This window comes from Triticum aestivum, chromosome 4D (assembly GCF_018294505.1).
Source record: "Triticum aestivum cultivar Chinese Spring chromosome 4D, IWGSC CS RefSeq v2.1, whole genome shotgun sequence".
NCBI lineage: Eukaryota > Viridiplantae > Streptophyta > Magnoliopsida > Poales > Poaceae > Triticum > Triticum aestivum.
In genome coordinates this window covers 161,618,221-161,635,633 of record NC_057805.1, presented here as the reverse complement: position 1 = coordinate 161,635,633, position 17,413 = coordinate 161,618,221, and positions in this window count along the sequence as shown.

Sequence of the window (17,413 nt, the reverse complement as noted above, 5' to 3'; positions counted from 1 at the left end):
GAAACTCTAAAACAAGTAAAAAACAGAAACTGGCACTAGGCCCTATGTTAATAGGTTAGTCCCAAAAATAATATAAAATAGCATATTAATGCATATAAAACATCCAAAACAGATAATATAATAGCATGGAACAATCAAAAATTATAGATACGTTGGAGACGTATCAGGCATCCCCAAGCTTAATTCCTGCTCGTCCTCGAGTAGATAAATGATAAAAACAGAATTTTTGATGTGGAATGCTACCTAACATATTTATCCATGTAATTATCTTTATTGTGACATGAATGTTCAGATCCATAAGATTCAAAACAAAAGTTTGATATTGACATAAAAACAATAATACTTCAAGCATACTAACAAGGCAATTATGTCTTCTCAAAATAACATGGCCAAAGAAAGCTTATCCCTACAAAATCATATAGTCTGGCTATGCTCCATCTTCATCACACAAAATATTCAAATCATGCACAACCCCGATGACAAGCCAAGCAATTGTTTCATACTTTTGATGTTCTCAAACTTTTCCAACTTTCACACAATACATGAGCATGGGCCTTGGACATAGCACTATGGGTGGAATAGAAGGTGGTTGTGGAGAAGACAAAAAGAAGGATATAGTCTCACATCAACTAGGCGTATCAACGAGCTATGGAGATGCCCATCAATAGATATCAATGTGAGTGAGTAGGGATTGCCATGCAACGGATGCACTAGAGCTATAAGTTTATGAAAGCTCAAAAAGAAACTAAGTGGGTGTGCATACAACTCGCTTGCTCACGAAGACCTAGGGAAATTTGAGGAAGCCCATCATTGGAATATACAAGCCAAGTCCTATAATGAAAAATTCCCACTAGTATATGAAAGTGACAACATAGGAGACTCTCTATCATGAAGATCATGGTGCTACTTTGAAGCACAAGTGTGGAAAAAGGATAGTAGCATTTCCCCTTCTCTCGTTTCTCTCATTTTTTATTGGGCCTTCTCTCATTTTTTTGGCCTCTTTTTTTTGTCCGGAGTCTCATCCCGACTTGTGGGGGAATCATAGTCTCCATCATCCTTTCCTCACATGGGACAATGCTCTAATAATCAAGATCATCACACTTTTATTTACTTACAACTCAAGATTTACAACTCGATGCTTAGAACAAAATATGACTCTATATGAATGCCTCCGGCGGTGTACCGGGATGTGTAATGAGTCAAGAGCGGCATGTATGAAAGAATTATGAACGGTGGCTTTGCCACAAATACGATGTCAACTACATGATCATGCAAAGCAATATGACAATGATGGAACGTGTCATAATAAACGGAACGGTGGAAAGTTGAATGGCAATATATCTCGGAATGGCTATGGAAATGCCATAATGGTAGGTATGGTGGCTGTTTTGACGAAGGTATATGGTGGGTGTATGGTACCGGCGAAAGTTGCGGGGTACTAGAGAGGCTAGCAATGGTGGAAGGGTGAGAGTGCGTATAATCCATGGACTCAACATTAGTCATAAAGAACTCACATACTTATTGCAAAAATATATTAGTTATCAAAACGAAGTACTACGCGCATGCTCCTAGGGGTATAGATTGGTAGGAAAATTCCATCGCTCGTCCCCGACCGCCACTCATAAGGAAGACAATCAATAAATAAATCATGCTCCGACTTCATCACATAACGGTTCACCATACGTGCATGCTACGGGAATCACAAACTTTAACACAAGTATTTCTACAATCCACAATTACTCACTAGCATGACTCTAATATCACCATCTTTATATCTCAAAACAATCATAAGGAATCAAACTTCTCATAGTATTCAATGCACTTTATATGAAAGTTTTTATTATACCCCCCTTGGATGTCTATCATATTAGGACTAAATTTATAAACAAAGAAATTTACCATGTTGTTTAAAGACTCTCAAAATAATATAAGTGAAGCATGAAAGTTCAATAATTTCTACAAAATAAAACCACTGCCGTGCTCGAAAAAGATATAAGTGAAGCACTAGAGCAAAATTGCCTAGCTCAAAAGATATAAGTGAAGCACATAGAGTATTCTAATAAATCACGATTCATGCGTGTCCCTCTCAAAAGGTGTGTACAGCAAGGATGATTGTGGCAAACTAAAAAGCAAAGACTCAAATCATACAAGACGCTCCAAGCAAAACACATATCATGTGGTGAATAAATATAGCCTCAAGTAAGTTACCGATAAACAAAGACGAAAGAGGGGATGCCTTCCGGGGCATCCCTAAGCTTCGGCTTTTGATTTTCCTTGAATATTACCTTGGGGTTCCTTGGGCATCCCCAAGCTTAGGCTCTTGCCACTCCTTATTCCATAGTCCATCAAATCCTTACCCCAAAACTTGAAAACTTCACAACACAAAACTCAATAGAAAATCTCATAAGCTCTGTTAGTATAAGAAAATAAATCACCACTTTTGGTACTGTTGTGAACTCATTATTTATTTATATTGGTGTAATATCTATTTTATTCCAACTTTTCCATGGTTCAAACCCCCGATACCACCCATAGATTCATCAAAATAAGCAAACAACACGTAGGAAACAGAATTTGTCAAAAACTAAATAGTCAGTAGTAATCTATAGCTTTCGAATACTTCTGTAACTCCAAAAATTCTGACAAATTAGAACAACCTAAGCAATTTGTTTATTAATCTTCTACAAAAAGAATCAATATTTTATCACGCTTCTATTAAAAATGAGAATTGTTTTCCTGAGCGCCAAAGTTTCTGTTTTTCAGCAAGATCAAATCAACTATCACCGTAAGCTATCCCAAAGGTCTTACTTGGCACAAACACTAATTAAAACACAAAAACACATCTAACCAGAGGCTAGATGAATTATTTATTGAAAACGGAACCAAAAAGCAAAGAACAAGAACAAATTGGGTTGCCTCCCAACAAGCGCTATTGTTTAACGCCCTTAGCTAGGCATAAAAACAAGAATAGGTCTAGGTATTGTCATCTTTGGTATGCAATTCTTTTCTCATCAAATCCTCCAAAACTTGTCTTAGAAAGTCTATCCTTTCCTTTATTTCCCTCCTAGTAAATGAACTTAAATCATGAAAAGGGCTTTGATTGGTAATTTTAACATTCATAAACCCATAGTCGGGATCATCACCATATATATCATCATATAAAATTCGTATCTCGTTTCTAACGGGTTCCTTCATCATCTTATTCAACCAATACCTATTAAATCCTACATAAATTCCCCTTGTAATCCAATCAAACTCCTCATAAGCCTCAAGGTACAAAGATTGAGAGATTTCTGAATAGCGAACTCTCCTCTAAGATTTTCACTATAAGATTGATAATCCCTAGATTCCAAACTAAGCATAGTTTCTTTATCATGGAGGATATCTTAAATTGGAGGGTGTTCATCATCTTTTTTATAGAAAGCAAAAATATCCCTAGCTTCTTGTATTATAAAATCAAATTCACGCATAAGGATAATGGTGGCAATCTTTTTAGATATTGGATGATTAATATTGGGAAGTTCATAAAACACCTTTTGCAAAGCAGGATGAATATGCACAAATTTTCTTTCTAATTTCTCAACAAGCATAACAATGGAATCCGCATAATAGTTTGTATCAAGAAGAATAGATCTTTTATTAATAGGCATAGATCTCGTACAATCAAAGAATTCTTGAATAACACTCTTTCCAATAATATTACCGTCCCCCACACAAAAAGTTTTCGCTTTGTAATTAGGAGGAGTTTCAGCTTCATGATCCAAGGAACAGGATTCAAGTTTTTCATCAAGATTTTCAATGATAACCTCCCCAGATTCAGACATCGTGGCAACAAACCAATCTAGCAAACGAGCAAACCAAAAGTGAACGAAGAAGACGAACGGAAGAGGGGCAAAGAAAAGGCAAATCTTTTCGAAATTCATTTTAGAAGTGGGGGAGCGGAAAATGAGAGGCGAATAGTGAATAATGTCATGCAAGAGATGAGATTTTATGATGGGTACTTGGTACGTTTGACTTGGCGTAGATCTCCCCGGCAACGGCGCCAGAAATTCTTCCTGCTACTCTTGAGCTTGCGTTGGTTTTCCCTTGAAGAGGAAAGGGTGATGCAACAAAGTAGAAATAAGTATTTCCCTCAGTTTGAGAACCAAGGTATCAATCCAATAGGAGACAACGCAAAAATCACCGAATACCTGCACAAACAATCAAACAACTTGCACCCAACGCGATAAAGGGGTTGTCAATCCCTTCACGGTTACCTGCAAAAGTGAGATCTGATAGAGATAGATAAACGATAAAGTAAATATTTTTGGTATTTTTGGTTTATAGATTGGAGAGTAAAAGATTGCAAAATAGTAAATCGGAAACTAATATTGTAGATTGGAAACTTATATGATGGAAAATAGACCCGGGGGCCATAGGTTTCACTAGAGGCTTCTCTCAAGATAGCAAATAATATGGTGGGTGAACAAATTACTGCTGAGAAATTGATAGAAAAGTGCAAAGTTATGACGATATCTAAGGAAATGGTCATGAATATAGGCATCATGTCCGTGTCAAGTAGACCGAAACGATTCTGCATCTACTACTATTACTCCACACATCGACCGACTCCTGCATGCATCTAGAGTATTAAGTTCATGAAGAACAGAGTAACGCATTAAGTAAGATGACATGATGTAGAGGAATTAACTCAAGCAATATGATGAAAACCCCATCTTTTTATCCTCAATGGCAACAATACAATACGTGCCTTGCTGCCCCTACTGTCACTTGGAAAGAACACCGCAAGATTAAACCCAAAGCTAAGCACTTCTCCCATTGCAAGAAAAACCAATATAGTTGGCCAAACCAAACCGATAGTTCGAAGAGAATTACAAAGATATCAAATCATGCATAAAAGAATTCAGAGAAGATTCAAATAGTATTCATAGATAAGTTGATCATAAATCCACAATTCATCGGATCGGCAAACACACCGCAAAAAAAGTATTACATCGGAAGGGCAATAGAGTTGATGTAGAATCCCTCTGTCGAACCCCCTCCGGCAGGGTGCCGGAAAAGGTCCCTAGATGGGATCTCATGGGTACAGAAGGTTGCGGTGGTGGAAAAGTGTTTTCATGGATGCCTCTAGTGGTTTGGGAATATATAGGCTGAAGAATTAGGTCAGGGCTCACGGGGGGCCCACAAGGGTGGGGGCGCGCCCTACCCCCTGGGCGCGCCCTCCGTCTTTGTGGCCGCCTCGTGGCTCCTCTGACTTGATCTCCAAGTCTCTGGTGTCTTCTGGTCCAAGAAAAATCATCGCGAAGGTTTCATTCCGTTTGGACTCCGTTTGGTATTCCTTTTCTGGGAAACTCTAAAACAAGGGGGAAAAAAGGAAACATGCACTGGGCCCTAGGTTAATAGGTTAGTCCCAAAATAATATAAAATAGCATATTAATGCATATAAAACATCTAAAACAGATAATATAATAGCATGGAACAATAAAAATTTATAGATACGTTGGAGACGTATCAATGATCTCATTTGCTTCGCCTAGCATGGGATATTTCTTCGGCGTGTTTTGCGTGACACTTGAGTACTATGGTAATAATCATATGAATAGGCGTTGAAGTTGTTTCCAGATGCATGAATATAATGATTAGAAGATATGCGCATGTACTCCTTCTGACGCAAAGTGAGGGTGATAATCATTCGAAAATGATGATTGATTCGGCTGTGCATGGTAGCCATTTCCTCGTCGAGGATTATCCTGCACAATCAGATTGGCAGTAACAGATAAATTTTCAATGGTATTTTTCTTCACCCAAATTTGCTTCTTTGGAGAGCCTGCCCTGCAATTAGTTCCAACATATCGAGCAAAAACCTTACCATTCTATTGCTTGAAGAGTTTGTAATTTGAGTCATTTGACTCGTCAGTTTCAATAGAAATGGGTGAAAGATAACCAGATAGAGTTTCAGGTTCAAGGGTTTTACTATTTGCTCGAATCCAAGTTGTATGAGGATATTGTTCAGGAGTCCAGTATGAACCATCCACATTAAGTTTCTTTTCGAAACCTAATCCTTCCTTCTGAGGATTTTTGTGAAGAATGGACTTCTTGAGCACATCACACAAGGTTTGATGCCCTTTCAGGCTCCTTAGCATTCTAGTCTCAAGTAAGCCTCTTAACCTACAATTTTCTTCAGTAAGAGCAGCAAAATCCTTGGAAGAGGGGTTAGTGATGCCATTAGAAGTGTCGGTGTTTTCTTTCACAGCATGGGAAGTTTCAGCATGAGAATCTACATTGCTACATTCTAGGCAAGTTAAGCATGGGGGTACAAAACAATCAGGAAGTTGAACAGATTGCTTGGCGAAGAGAGAAGCTTTTTCTAAAGCCATTTCGTTATGAGACTCTTTTAGTGACACGAGTTCTTGATTCCTGCTAAGGAGTTCATTTGATAAACTCTCGTAGTCAACTGCAAGTGAGTCATGTCGAATGGTAAGATTATCAATAATTGATGAAAAAGCATCTTGCTCTTCGATCAACCTTTGTTTCTTCTCCATCTCTTCGACCAGTAGTCCTTCAGTTTTTCTCAGATTTCTTTCAAGCATTTCAAGTTCATCGTGTTGTGATTTAGCAATTTTGACCAACTTGGCATAAGATATGTACTCAGGAGAGCATTCATCCATGGTCCTTAGGTGTTTGGCAGATACTTGATCCTTTGAGGATTTTTCCATGAGGCAAAAAGCGATTGGTTCATCATCACTTGATTCATCATCACTTGAGTCAACCTCAGTGTCTGAGTTGGTCACTTTCTTTGATGATTCAATAGCAATGTAGGCAATACTTTTCCCAATCATTTTGTAGAATTCTTCTTCATCGAAATCGGTATCTGTGGCTTCTTCTTCAGATTCTGCTGTCAAGTCTGTATCTGCTCTGTTCAGCCGTGACATCCTCTTCATATTTGATTCGATGACTGTTCTAGCCTTAATGTCAGTGACTGGTCTCTTCAAACAAGATGAAGAATTTTCTTCGAGAGCTTAGTATGACGATCCATTCGAGTAAAACCAATGCACTGAAGATATTTCCATCTGCTGCTAGATTTTCCTTCCCAACCAGGGCAATCAGCGATGACATGGTCGTATAGTTTGCATTTGAAGCACTTCATATCTTTTGGAGGCAAGCGTCTTCTTGATGATTCTGGTGCATGGAATTCTTCATCATTGACGAGATAAAGGTTGTGTCTCTTAAGATCACTCAGTCGTTATGTGAGCATTTCAAGTTCTTGAGTGATGGAGTGGTGATTTTCGACATCTTCTTCTTCTTCTTCAGAATTGCCATAATGTGAGAGAATTTCTCCTTCACCTTCCAAAGAGGATTCTTGATTTGCCGTTTCCAGCTCCATCTTTTCTTCGTGAATTGACAACAACGTCATGATCTCAACATAATGAAGCTCTTCATAGTCAGGTCTTTGTTTGATTTCAGACACAACGAGATCAAAGGATTCATCAAGAGCACTCAGAAGCTTGTTGATACATCTCTATCAGTGATATCCATTACCCCTAGCTGGTGTAGTCTTTCAACAATGTTTGTCAATCGATCAGTGAGTTCCATAACACTTTCCTTGCGTAGGCTTCTAAATGCAATGAACATGGCCCGAAGCATTTTGATGTGAGGATCAGATCGGGCAACAAGGTCTACATGAGCATTGTTAAGAGCATCCCACATTTGCTTCGCGGTGTTGAGCCCGTGAAACCGAAGGAAAATGTCTTTTGATAGACTGCCACATATGATATCTTTTGCCTGAGCATCCAAATGCAGATTTTCCATGTCATCAGAGGACAGATTGTCTTATGCTGAATGGTGTATCCTTCTTCCACAATCTGCCACAGATCATAGTTGACAGCTTGAATTTTTGATTCTCATTCGTTCTTTCCAGTATAGATATTCATTTCCATCGAAGATGAGAAACCTTTCAGAGTGCGAGGATCTACCTGCAAGCGACATACTCAAAACTCCAAGGACGTTAGACCTTTAATAAACAGAGACATGGAGTACCTGCTCTCATACAATTGTTAGGACCGAGAGTATATCGACCAAAGGGGGGTGAATGGGAGATCCAAATTTTCTTTCAAAAGCATTGAAACTAGTCCACACACCGCAACGGAATAGAGCATAGAGAGAAATGCATTGAATCAGATTTCTTCGTCAGAAGCATATTCATCAAGAAATGCATTTACAACAGAGCGAGCTTGATTGATAATAGGTTTAACTACGAGGAGAGTTATGCAACATGCAAACATATGTAACAGAATGAAGCAAAACATTGCGGATACAGAAGGAAATGAAAGATCAGAGTTACACACTGTAACAAGGATACAAGCTTAAAATGTAGGAATATGGATGAAGATAATGAAACGATTTGATACTACAACACACGATGGATAATACAGAAGAACAATGATCGCAGAATCTAGTGGCACTGAGCTCGAACGAAAACTACTGAACGAATTGCAGAAGAGAAGATATAACCAGTGATGCTCGATGGCGACAAAAGATTTGGTAGATAAACTCTCTTCACCCTATTCTCCTTCAACACAGAGCTGATCAGACTCAGGTTGATTCCACTCGTGGTAGATCCTTGTCGGCGATCTCCAAATCTTCGGTCGACCTTCGCGAACCACAATCACTCTTGGTTGCTAAAGATTAGGCTCGCTGAAGACAACGACTCTTCATCACTCGAAGCCAAACCTTCCGTCTAGAGAGTGTGCAACTCTCAAGAGTAATAGGTACAAGAACTCTCACTCAGAACTGCTGTGATGCTAAACCACTGTCTAAGTTTGGGCTCTTGGTTTTCTCTCGGTGGATCTTAAACTCAAATCACTCAGAGAGGGGTTGCTCAAATCAATCTTCTCAGAAATCTCAAGCGGAGCAGCCAACGGATAACGTTGGAGCGGGGTGGCTATTTATAGCCGCAACCTTCCCAGATGGGAAATGACCAAATTGGACATCGGCCTCGGCCAATAGCCGAATGACACGATTCCAACAGTCGGATTTGAGCACAACGGTAACATTCCTTGTGGATCAAGAAATGCTAACTCCTCGGTCCGAGGCAAATCTCTCGCAGCGAAGAAGAACACAGTCTCTCACTGGCAAGTATTTACTCGGAGCACAAAGAGATTTCTCTTGCATCTTTCATAGGTTGTAGCTAAGCATACGGAGCCGAGGGCTGCCAGAGAAGGACTCCGTAGGACCTATGACTCAGAAAGACTGAAAAAAGAAAAACTCGCCATAGGTTGTAGCTAAGCATCTTTCATAGGTTGTATCTAAGAAACGAGAACCTATACCCCTCTTAATAGTATGGAGGTCCTATGACTCAAAAAGACTGAAAAAAGAAAAACTCATACGGAGCCGAGGGCTGCCAGAGAAGGACTCCGTAGGAAGACGCACAGAAATGCGTTGCGCCATGGACGGGCAGCGCCTCCACGTCCAGCGGGGCCTCGCGAAGCCACACTGAGTCGTCGGCGATGAAGGAGAGCGTACCGAAATGGATTTCACCGCTGACTAACATGATGATGGAGAAATCCACCTACGCCATGAAATTTTGCTAGACGCCCAGCCCCATGGTGGGCGCCAACTATCGGGGTTAAGATCCTAACAATGAGTACTAGGGGTACGAATAAGGGGCAGAACCTAGCTACGTCGCAGGTGTAACACTCGGTGTTTAACGAGTTCAGGTCCCTCTCGGCAAAGGTAACAACATTACGTCTCATGCCCTGAGGCTTGTTTTGATTTGATGGGTATGGTTACAAAGATAGCTCGTCCCCGGCTAAGGAGAGGGGGGTAACTTATATAGAGTGCGCCGCAGCCCCATGTCCTCCACGTCGCAGGGACATTAAATGACGTTGAATGCGTGAGTTACAAGTATGATGAGTCTCTACTACGGCAGTTACAGGTAACGGGAGTCTTGACTCTGTTTAATGGATAACTTAGGATTCCTCGACTGTTGCAGCTCCCACGCCGCCCGTCCGCCTCCTTGGTCCGAGTGGTGGTTTGTCAGCCGAGTGGCGGGTGGTCGTCCGAGTGGACTTCCTTGTTAGAAGGGAGAGAGGGATTTGGTGGAATTGTTGATTTGATCGTTGTATTGCTTGAGCCTCGTGGGCATATATATATAGGAGTACATGATCTACTTGGAGTACAAGGCAAGCCAGAATATTTCCTAGTCTAACCTATGTTTCCAAATACCATCATGTTACTACCATGTTAGAAGGGAGAGAGGGATTTGGTGGAATTGTTGATTTGTTCGTTGTATTGCTTGAGCCTCGTGGGCATATATTGAAGGAAATATGCCCTAGAGGCAATAAAAAAGTTGTTATTTATATTTCCTTATATCATGGTAAATGTTTATTATTCATGCTAGAATTATATTAACCGGAAACTTAGTACATGTGTGAATACATAGACAAACAGAGTGTCACTAGTATGCCTCTACTTGACTAGCTCGTTGGATCAAAGATGGTTAAGTTTCCTAGCCATAGACATGAGTTGTCATTTGATCAATGGGATCACATCATCAGAGAATTATGTGATTGACTTGACCCATTCCGTTAGCTTAGCACTTGATCGTTTAGTTTATTGCTATTGCTTTCTTCATGACTTATACATGTTCCTATGACTATGAGATTATGCTACTCCCGAATACCGGAGGAACACTTTGTGTGCTATCAAACGTCACAACGTAACTGGGTGACTATAAAGATGCTCTACAGGTGTCTCCGATGGTGTTTGTTGAGTTGGCATAGATCGAGATTAGGATTTGTCACTTCGATTGTCGGAGAGGTATCTCTGGGCCCTCTCGGTAATGCACATCACTATAAGCCTTGCAAGCAATGTGACTAATGAGTTAGTTGCGGGATGATGCATTACGGAACGAGTAAAGAGACTTGTCAGTAACGAGATTGAACTAGGTATTGAGATACCGACGATCGAATCTCGGGCAAGTAACATATCGATGACAAAGGGAACAACGTATGTTGTTATGCGGTTTGACCGATAAAGATCTTCGTAGAATATGTGGGAGCCAATATGAGCATCCAGGTTCCGCTATTGGTTATTGACTGGAGATGAGTCTCGGTCATGTCTACATAGTTCTCGAACCCGTAGGGTCCGCACGCTTAACGTTCGGTGACGATCGGTATTATGAGTTTATGTGTTTCGATGTACCGAAGGTAGTTTGGAGTCCCGGATGAGATCGGGGACATGACGAGGAGTCTCTAAATGGTCGAGACATAAAGATCAATATATTGGACGACTATATTTGGACATCGGAAAGGTTCCGAGTGATTCGGGTATTTTTCGGAGTACCGGAGAGTTACGGGAATTCGTATTGGGCCTTAATGGGCCATACGGGAAAGGAGAAAAAGGCCTCAAGGATGGCAGCTCCCCTTCCCCATGGATTGGAGGGAAAGGGGCGCCCCCTTCCTTCCTTCTCCTTCTCCCTTCCCCTTTTCCTATTCCATGTGGGAGGTGGAATCCTACTAGGACTAGGGAGTCCTAGTAGGACTCCACACTTTGGGCGCGCCCTATGAGGGCCGGCCTCCTCCTCCCTCCATCCTTTATATACGAGGTCAGGGGGCACCCCGTGAACACACAAGTTGATCCTTGATCTCTTAGCCGTGTGCGGTGCCCCCTCCACCATAATCCACCTCGGTCATATCGTAGCAGTGCTTAGGCGAAGCCCTGCGCCGGTAGCTTCATCATCACCGTCATCACGCAGTCGTGCTGACGAAGCTTTCCCTCGACACTCTGCTGGATCATGAGTTCGTGGGACGTCACCGAGCTGAATATGTGCATATCGCGGAGGTGTCGTGCCTTCGGTGCTAGGATCGGTCGATCGTGAAGACGTTCGACTACATCAACCGCGTTGTCATAATGCTTCCGCTTACGGTCTACGAGGGTACGTAGACAACACTCTCCCCTCTTGTTACTATGCATCAGCATGATCTTGCGTGTGCGTAGGATTTTTTTTGAAATTACTACGTTCCCCAACAGTGGCATCCGAGCCAGGTTTATGCGTAGTTGTATATGCACGAGTAGAACACAAATGAGTTGTGGGCGATAATAGTCATACTGCTTACCAGCATGTCATACTTTGATTTGGCGGTATTGTTGGATGAAGCGGCCCGAACCGACATTACGCGTACGCTTACGCGAGACTGGTTCTACCGACGTGCTTCGCACACAGGTAGCTGGCGGGTGTCAGTTTCTCCAACTTTAGTTGAATCGAGTATGGCTACGCCCGGTCCTTGTGAAGGTTAAAACATCACATACTTGACGAAAAATCATTGTGGTTTTGATGCGTAGGTAAGAATGGTTCTTGCTCAGCCCGTAGCAGCCACGTAAAACTTGCAACAACAAAGTAGAGGACGTCTAACTTGTTTTTGCAGGGCATGTTGTGATGTGATATGGTCAAGACATCATGAGATATAAATTTTTGTATAAGATGATCATGTTTTGCTAAAGTTATCGGCAACTGGTAGGAGCCTTATGGTTGTATCTTTATTGCATATGATGCAAGCACCATATAATTGCTTTACTTTATCTCTATGCGATAGCAATAGTTGCAAAAGCAATAGTTGGCGCGACGACCATGTGACCACACATTGATAGAGATCAAGATGATAGAGATCATGGTGTCATGCCGGTGACGATGAAGATCATGACGGTACTTTGGAGATGGAGATCAAAGGAACAAGATGATGATGGCCATATCATGTCACATATTTTGATTGCATGTGATGTTTATATTTTATACATCTTATTTTGCTTAGTTCGGCGGTAGCTTTATAAGATGATCCCTTCCTAAAAAATTTAAGGTATAAGTGTTCTCCCTAAGTATGCACCGTTCCGACAGTTCGTCGTGATGAGACACCATGTGATGATCGGGTGTGCTAAGCTCTATGTTCACATACAACGGGTGCAAGCCAGTTTTGCACACGCAGAATACGCAGGTTAAACTTGACGAGCCTAGCATATGCAGATATGACCTCGGAACACTAGAGACCGAAAGGTCGAACGTGAATCATATAGTAGATATGATCAACATAGTGATGTTCACCATCGAAAACTACTCCATCTCACGTGATGATCGGACATGGTTTAGTTGATTTGGATCACGTGATCATTTAGATGACTCGAAGGATGTCTATCTAAGTGGGAGTTCTTAAGTAATACTCCCTCCGTTCCTAAATATAGGGTGTATAGTTTTTGGCACGGAAATTAAAGAACACACGTTTAGGGAAAAATTCACAAGTTTTGAGCGAGGTTTCACCTGACTAATTAACATGAGAAAATAGAGGAGATTGCATGATAAAGGAAATGTAATCAAATACCTAAAAATATTATCCAAACGAGTCGTGCAACGCAATACACCTTATATTTTGGAATTTTTCCTTAAAAATCTATACACCTTATACTAAGGAACAGAGGGAGTATGATTAATTGAACTTTAATTTATCATGAACTTAGTCCTGATAGTATTTGCATAACTATGTTGTAGATCAATAGCTCGTGATGTAGCTTCCCGTTTATTTTTTATATGTTCCTAGAGAAAAATAAGTTGAAAGATGATAGTAGCAATGATGCGGACTTGGTCCATGATCTGAGGATTATCCTCATTGTTGCACAGAAGAATTATGTCCTTGATGCACAGCTAGGTGACAGACCTATAGCAGGAGCAGATGCAGACGTTATGAACGTTTAACAAAGCTCGGTATGATAACTACTTGATAGTTTAGTGCACCATGCTTTACCGCTTAGAACCGGGACTTCGAAAATGTTTTGAACGCCACAGAGCATATAAGATGTTCCAAGAGTTGAAATTGGTATTTCATACTCATGCCCGTGTCGAGAGGTATGAGACCTCTGACAGTACTTTGCCTACAAGATGGAGGAGAATAGCTCAACCAGTAAGCATGTGCTCAGAATGTCTAAGTACTACAATCACTTGAATCAAATGGGAGTTTGTAACGCCCAGGATGCGGCTATATCTCCCACGTGTAGAGGCACGACTTAGAGGCATAACCGCATTGTGGTATTGTCGCAAGAAGGGTTATCTTCACACAATCCCATGTAATGAACAAGAATGGGATAACGAGAGTTGGCTTACAATCGCCACTTCACACAATACATAAATATAATTCATACATCATCCAAAATCCACACATAGACCGACTACGGTCAAATCCAAATGAAAATAAGATAACCCCAAATGCTAGATCCCCGATCGTCCCAACTGGGCTCCACTACTGATCATCGGGAAACGAAACATAGTAACGAACAAGGTCTTCATCGAACTCCCACTTGAGCTCGGTGGCATCGCCTGCACTGGTCTCATCGGCACCTGCAACTGTTTTGGAAGTATTTGTGAGTCACGAGGACTCAGCAATCTCACACCCGCGAGATCAAGACTATTTAAGCTTATGGGTAGGAAAGGGTAAGGTGGTGAGGTTGCAGCAGCGACTAAGCATATATGGTGGCTAACATACGCAAATAAGAGCGAGAAGAGAAGCAACGGAATGGTCGTGAAGCTAGCAATGATCAAGAAGTGATCCTGAACTCCTACTTACGTCAAACATAACCCAGAAACCGTGTTCACTTCCCGGACTCCGCCGAGAAGAGACCATCACGGCTACACACGCGGTTGATGCGTTTTAATTAAGTCAAGTGTCAAGTTCTCTACAACCGGATATTAACAAATTCCCATCTGCCACATAACCGCGGGCACGGATCTCGAAAGTTTATACCCTGCAGGGGTGTCCCAACTTAGCCCATTATAAGCTCTCACGGTCAACGAAGGATATTCCTTCTCCCGGGAAGACCCAATCAGTCTCGGAATCCCGGTTACAAGACATTTCGACAATGGTAAAACAAGTCCAGCAAAGCCGCCCGATGTGTCGACAATCCTGATAGGAGTCGCACGTACCTCGTTCTCAGGACACACCGGATGAACACTACGTACAACTAAAACCAGCCCTCAAGTTTCCCCGAGGTGGCGCTGCAAGTGGCTCTAGTTTGGACCAACACTCCGAGGAGCACTGGCCCGGGGGGTAAAATAAGATGACCCTCGGGAGCGCGACTCCCAAGGGAAAAAGGCTAGGTGAGGCAAATGTAAAACCAAGGTTGGGCCTTGCTGGAGGAGTTTTATTCAAAGCGAACTGTCAAGGGGGTCCCATAAATCACCCAACCCCATAAGGAACGCAAAATCAAGGAACATAACACTGGTATGATGGAAACTAGGGCGGCAAGAGTGGAACAAAACACCAGGCATAAGGCCGAGCCTTCCACCCTTTACCAAATATATAGATGCATTAATAATATAAGAGATATTGTGATATCCCAACATAAACATAATCCAATATGGAGCAATCTTCATCTTCACATGCAGCTAGCAACGCTATAAGAGGGGCTGAGCAAAAGCGGTAACATAGCCAAACAATTGTTTGCTCGGAAGGGTGACAAAGGTTAGAGGTTCATGGAAATTTGGGAGGCTTGAAGAGCAAGTGAATAGGTAGCGCGGCATAGCCATAGAGCGAACAACTAGCAAGCAAAGATAGAAGTGATTTCGAGGGTATGGTCATCTTGCCTGCAAGGTTCTCAGAGTTGTCGAAAGCTTGATCCTCGTAAGCGTACTCAACAGGTTCCTCGTTCATGAACTCGTCGCCCGGCTCTACTCAAAACAAGAACACAAGCAACGGAACCACAATCAATCACGGGAAATGCACAAGCAACATGATGCAAAACATGTATGACATGCGAGATATGATATGCGATGCGTATGCGTGCTCCGGAGGAAAAATGATGAACAAGGCATTAACTTGGCAAACCAAGCATGTCACTGGAAAGATGAGATGATTTCGGTCGAAATCGATATAAAGATCACCGGAAATGGATGCACGGTTTGCAAATGGCAAGCAAAACAAGAATGACACGAATCTGTGATTAACAGCATGATAGCACTTAGAATACATCAAGAAACTATGATACAGCACTCCAACATAGCAACAAAGCATATGGCAGTAATCTACAGGAGATGCTTGACAAAAGATGAACACTGAGCTACGGCTAGATCACAAAATAACAGGTTCAAACAAGCATGGCAAAAGAGCAAAAGATATCACGTTCACAGACTTGGAGAAATTACTGGACATGGCTGAAACAGCATCAGGTAGCAATGTTCAGAGCACGAAATCAACATGCTACAGGAACTTAACATAGCAAAACAAGGAATGGCATGAATCCACTAAAAACATATGACAAAAGTGCCTTACAAATCATAATCCAAAAGGAACCAGAAGATATGATGGCAACCATGTAAACATAGCAAGTTTCGTTAACAGGTTTCAGACTTGGCAGAAAACAGAGCATGGCAGAAACAGTAATATGCAGGCATCTTGGTGAGCTTGATTCACTCAACACAAGGCAATTCATGACCAAACAAGCAAACCTACAGCAATATGGCATGTTTATGAAGCTATACATGGCAAGAGCAAGTACATAGAATGAAAGGATCAACTACAACAAGCTTGGCGAAATTGATTATCATGTTAACAATCTGCCATGAATATTTTATAGCAAAAGTAGAGCAAGATTAAGCCATGCTGTGGCACTCCACAATTGCAAACAAGGGCATGGATGGATCAAATACAACAATATCTACAAAACATCCTTACTGAACATCACCAAAATAAGCATGGATCTCTCTGTAGACACATGGATACATAGCAACAAAATAACAGCAGTCACAGACAGTAAATTTACCAAGTCTCTGAATTCAGAAACATCATGAAGCCTAGTTTGCATGCTTGTACTAGTCACCACAGAGATCAGAAAAATACATGGCATACACCTATGTAAAGATGGCATGGCATACATCAAAACACATGTAGAGCTCATACTCATAAGATGCACAGATTAAATGAAACAAAAATAACAAATCCTCAAGTTCTGATAAGTAACAGCAGTTAACAGCAATTAGCACTCTTGCACCAGAGATTTGGGCATCAAGATGGACTCAAATGAACATGATGAAATGAAACAAAATGAAGAGCATCTCGATGCGAACATTTTGATATACTACACGCACGAAACAGAGCTATATGCAGAGAGTTATGATGCGATGAACATGAGCATGTATTGTAAGAATCTGGGACTCGGAGAAAATCGAGAGAGGGTAAAAGTCAACCTCGGGTTGACCCGATCGGATATGGCGCTCGGCTAGGGTTCGGGACGCACGGCGGCTCGCCGGAGCAGTTGGGAGACGGCGGCCGGCAACGTTGGAGAGGAAGGAGAGGAAGGAGCCGGAGGCGGGGTCGGCTCAGGCGGCGGCGGACGGCGACGAGGGCGGCGGAGGCGATGGGGCGCGGGGCGCCGCGGG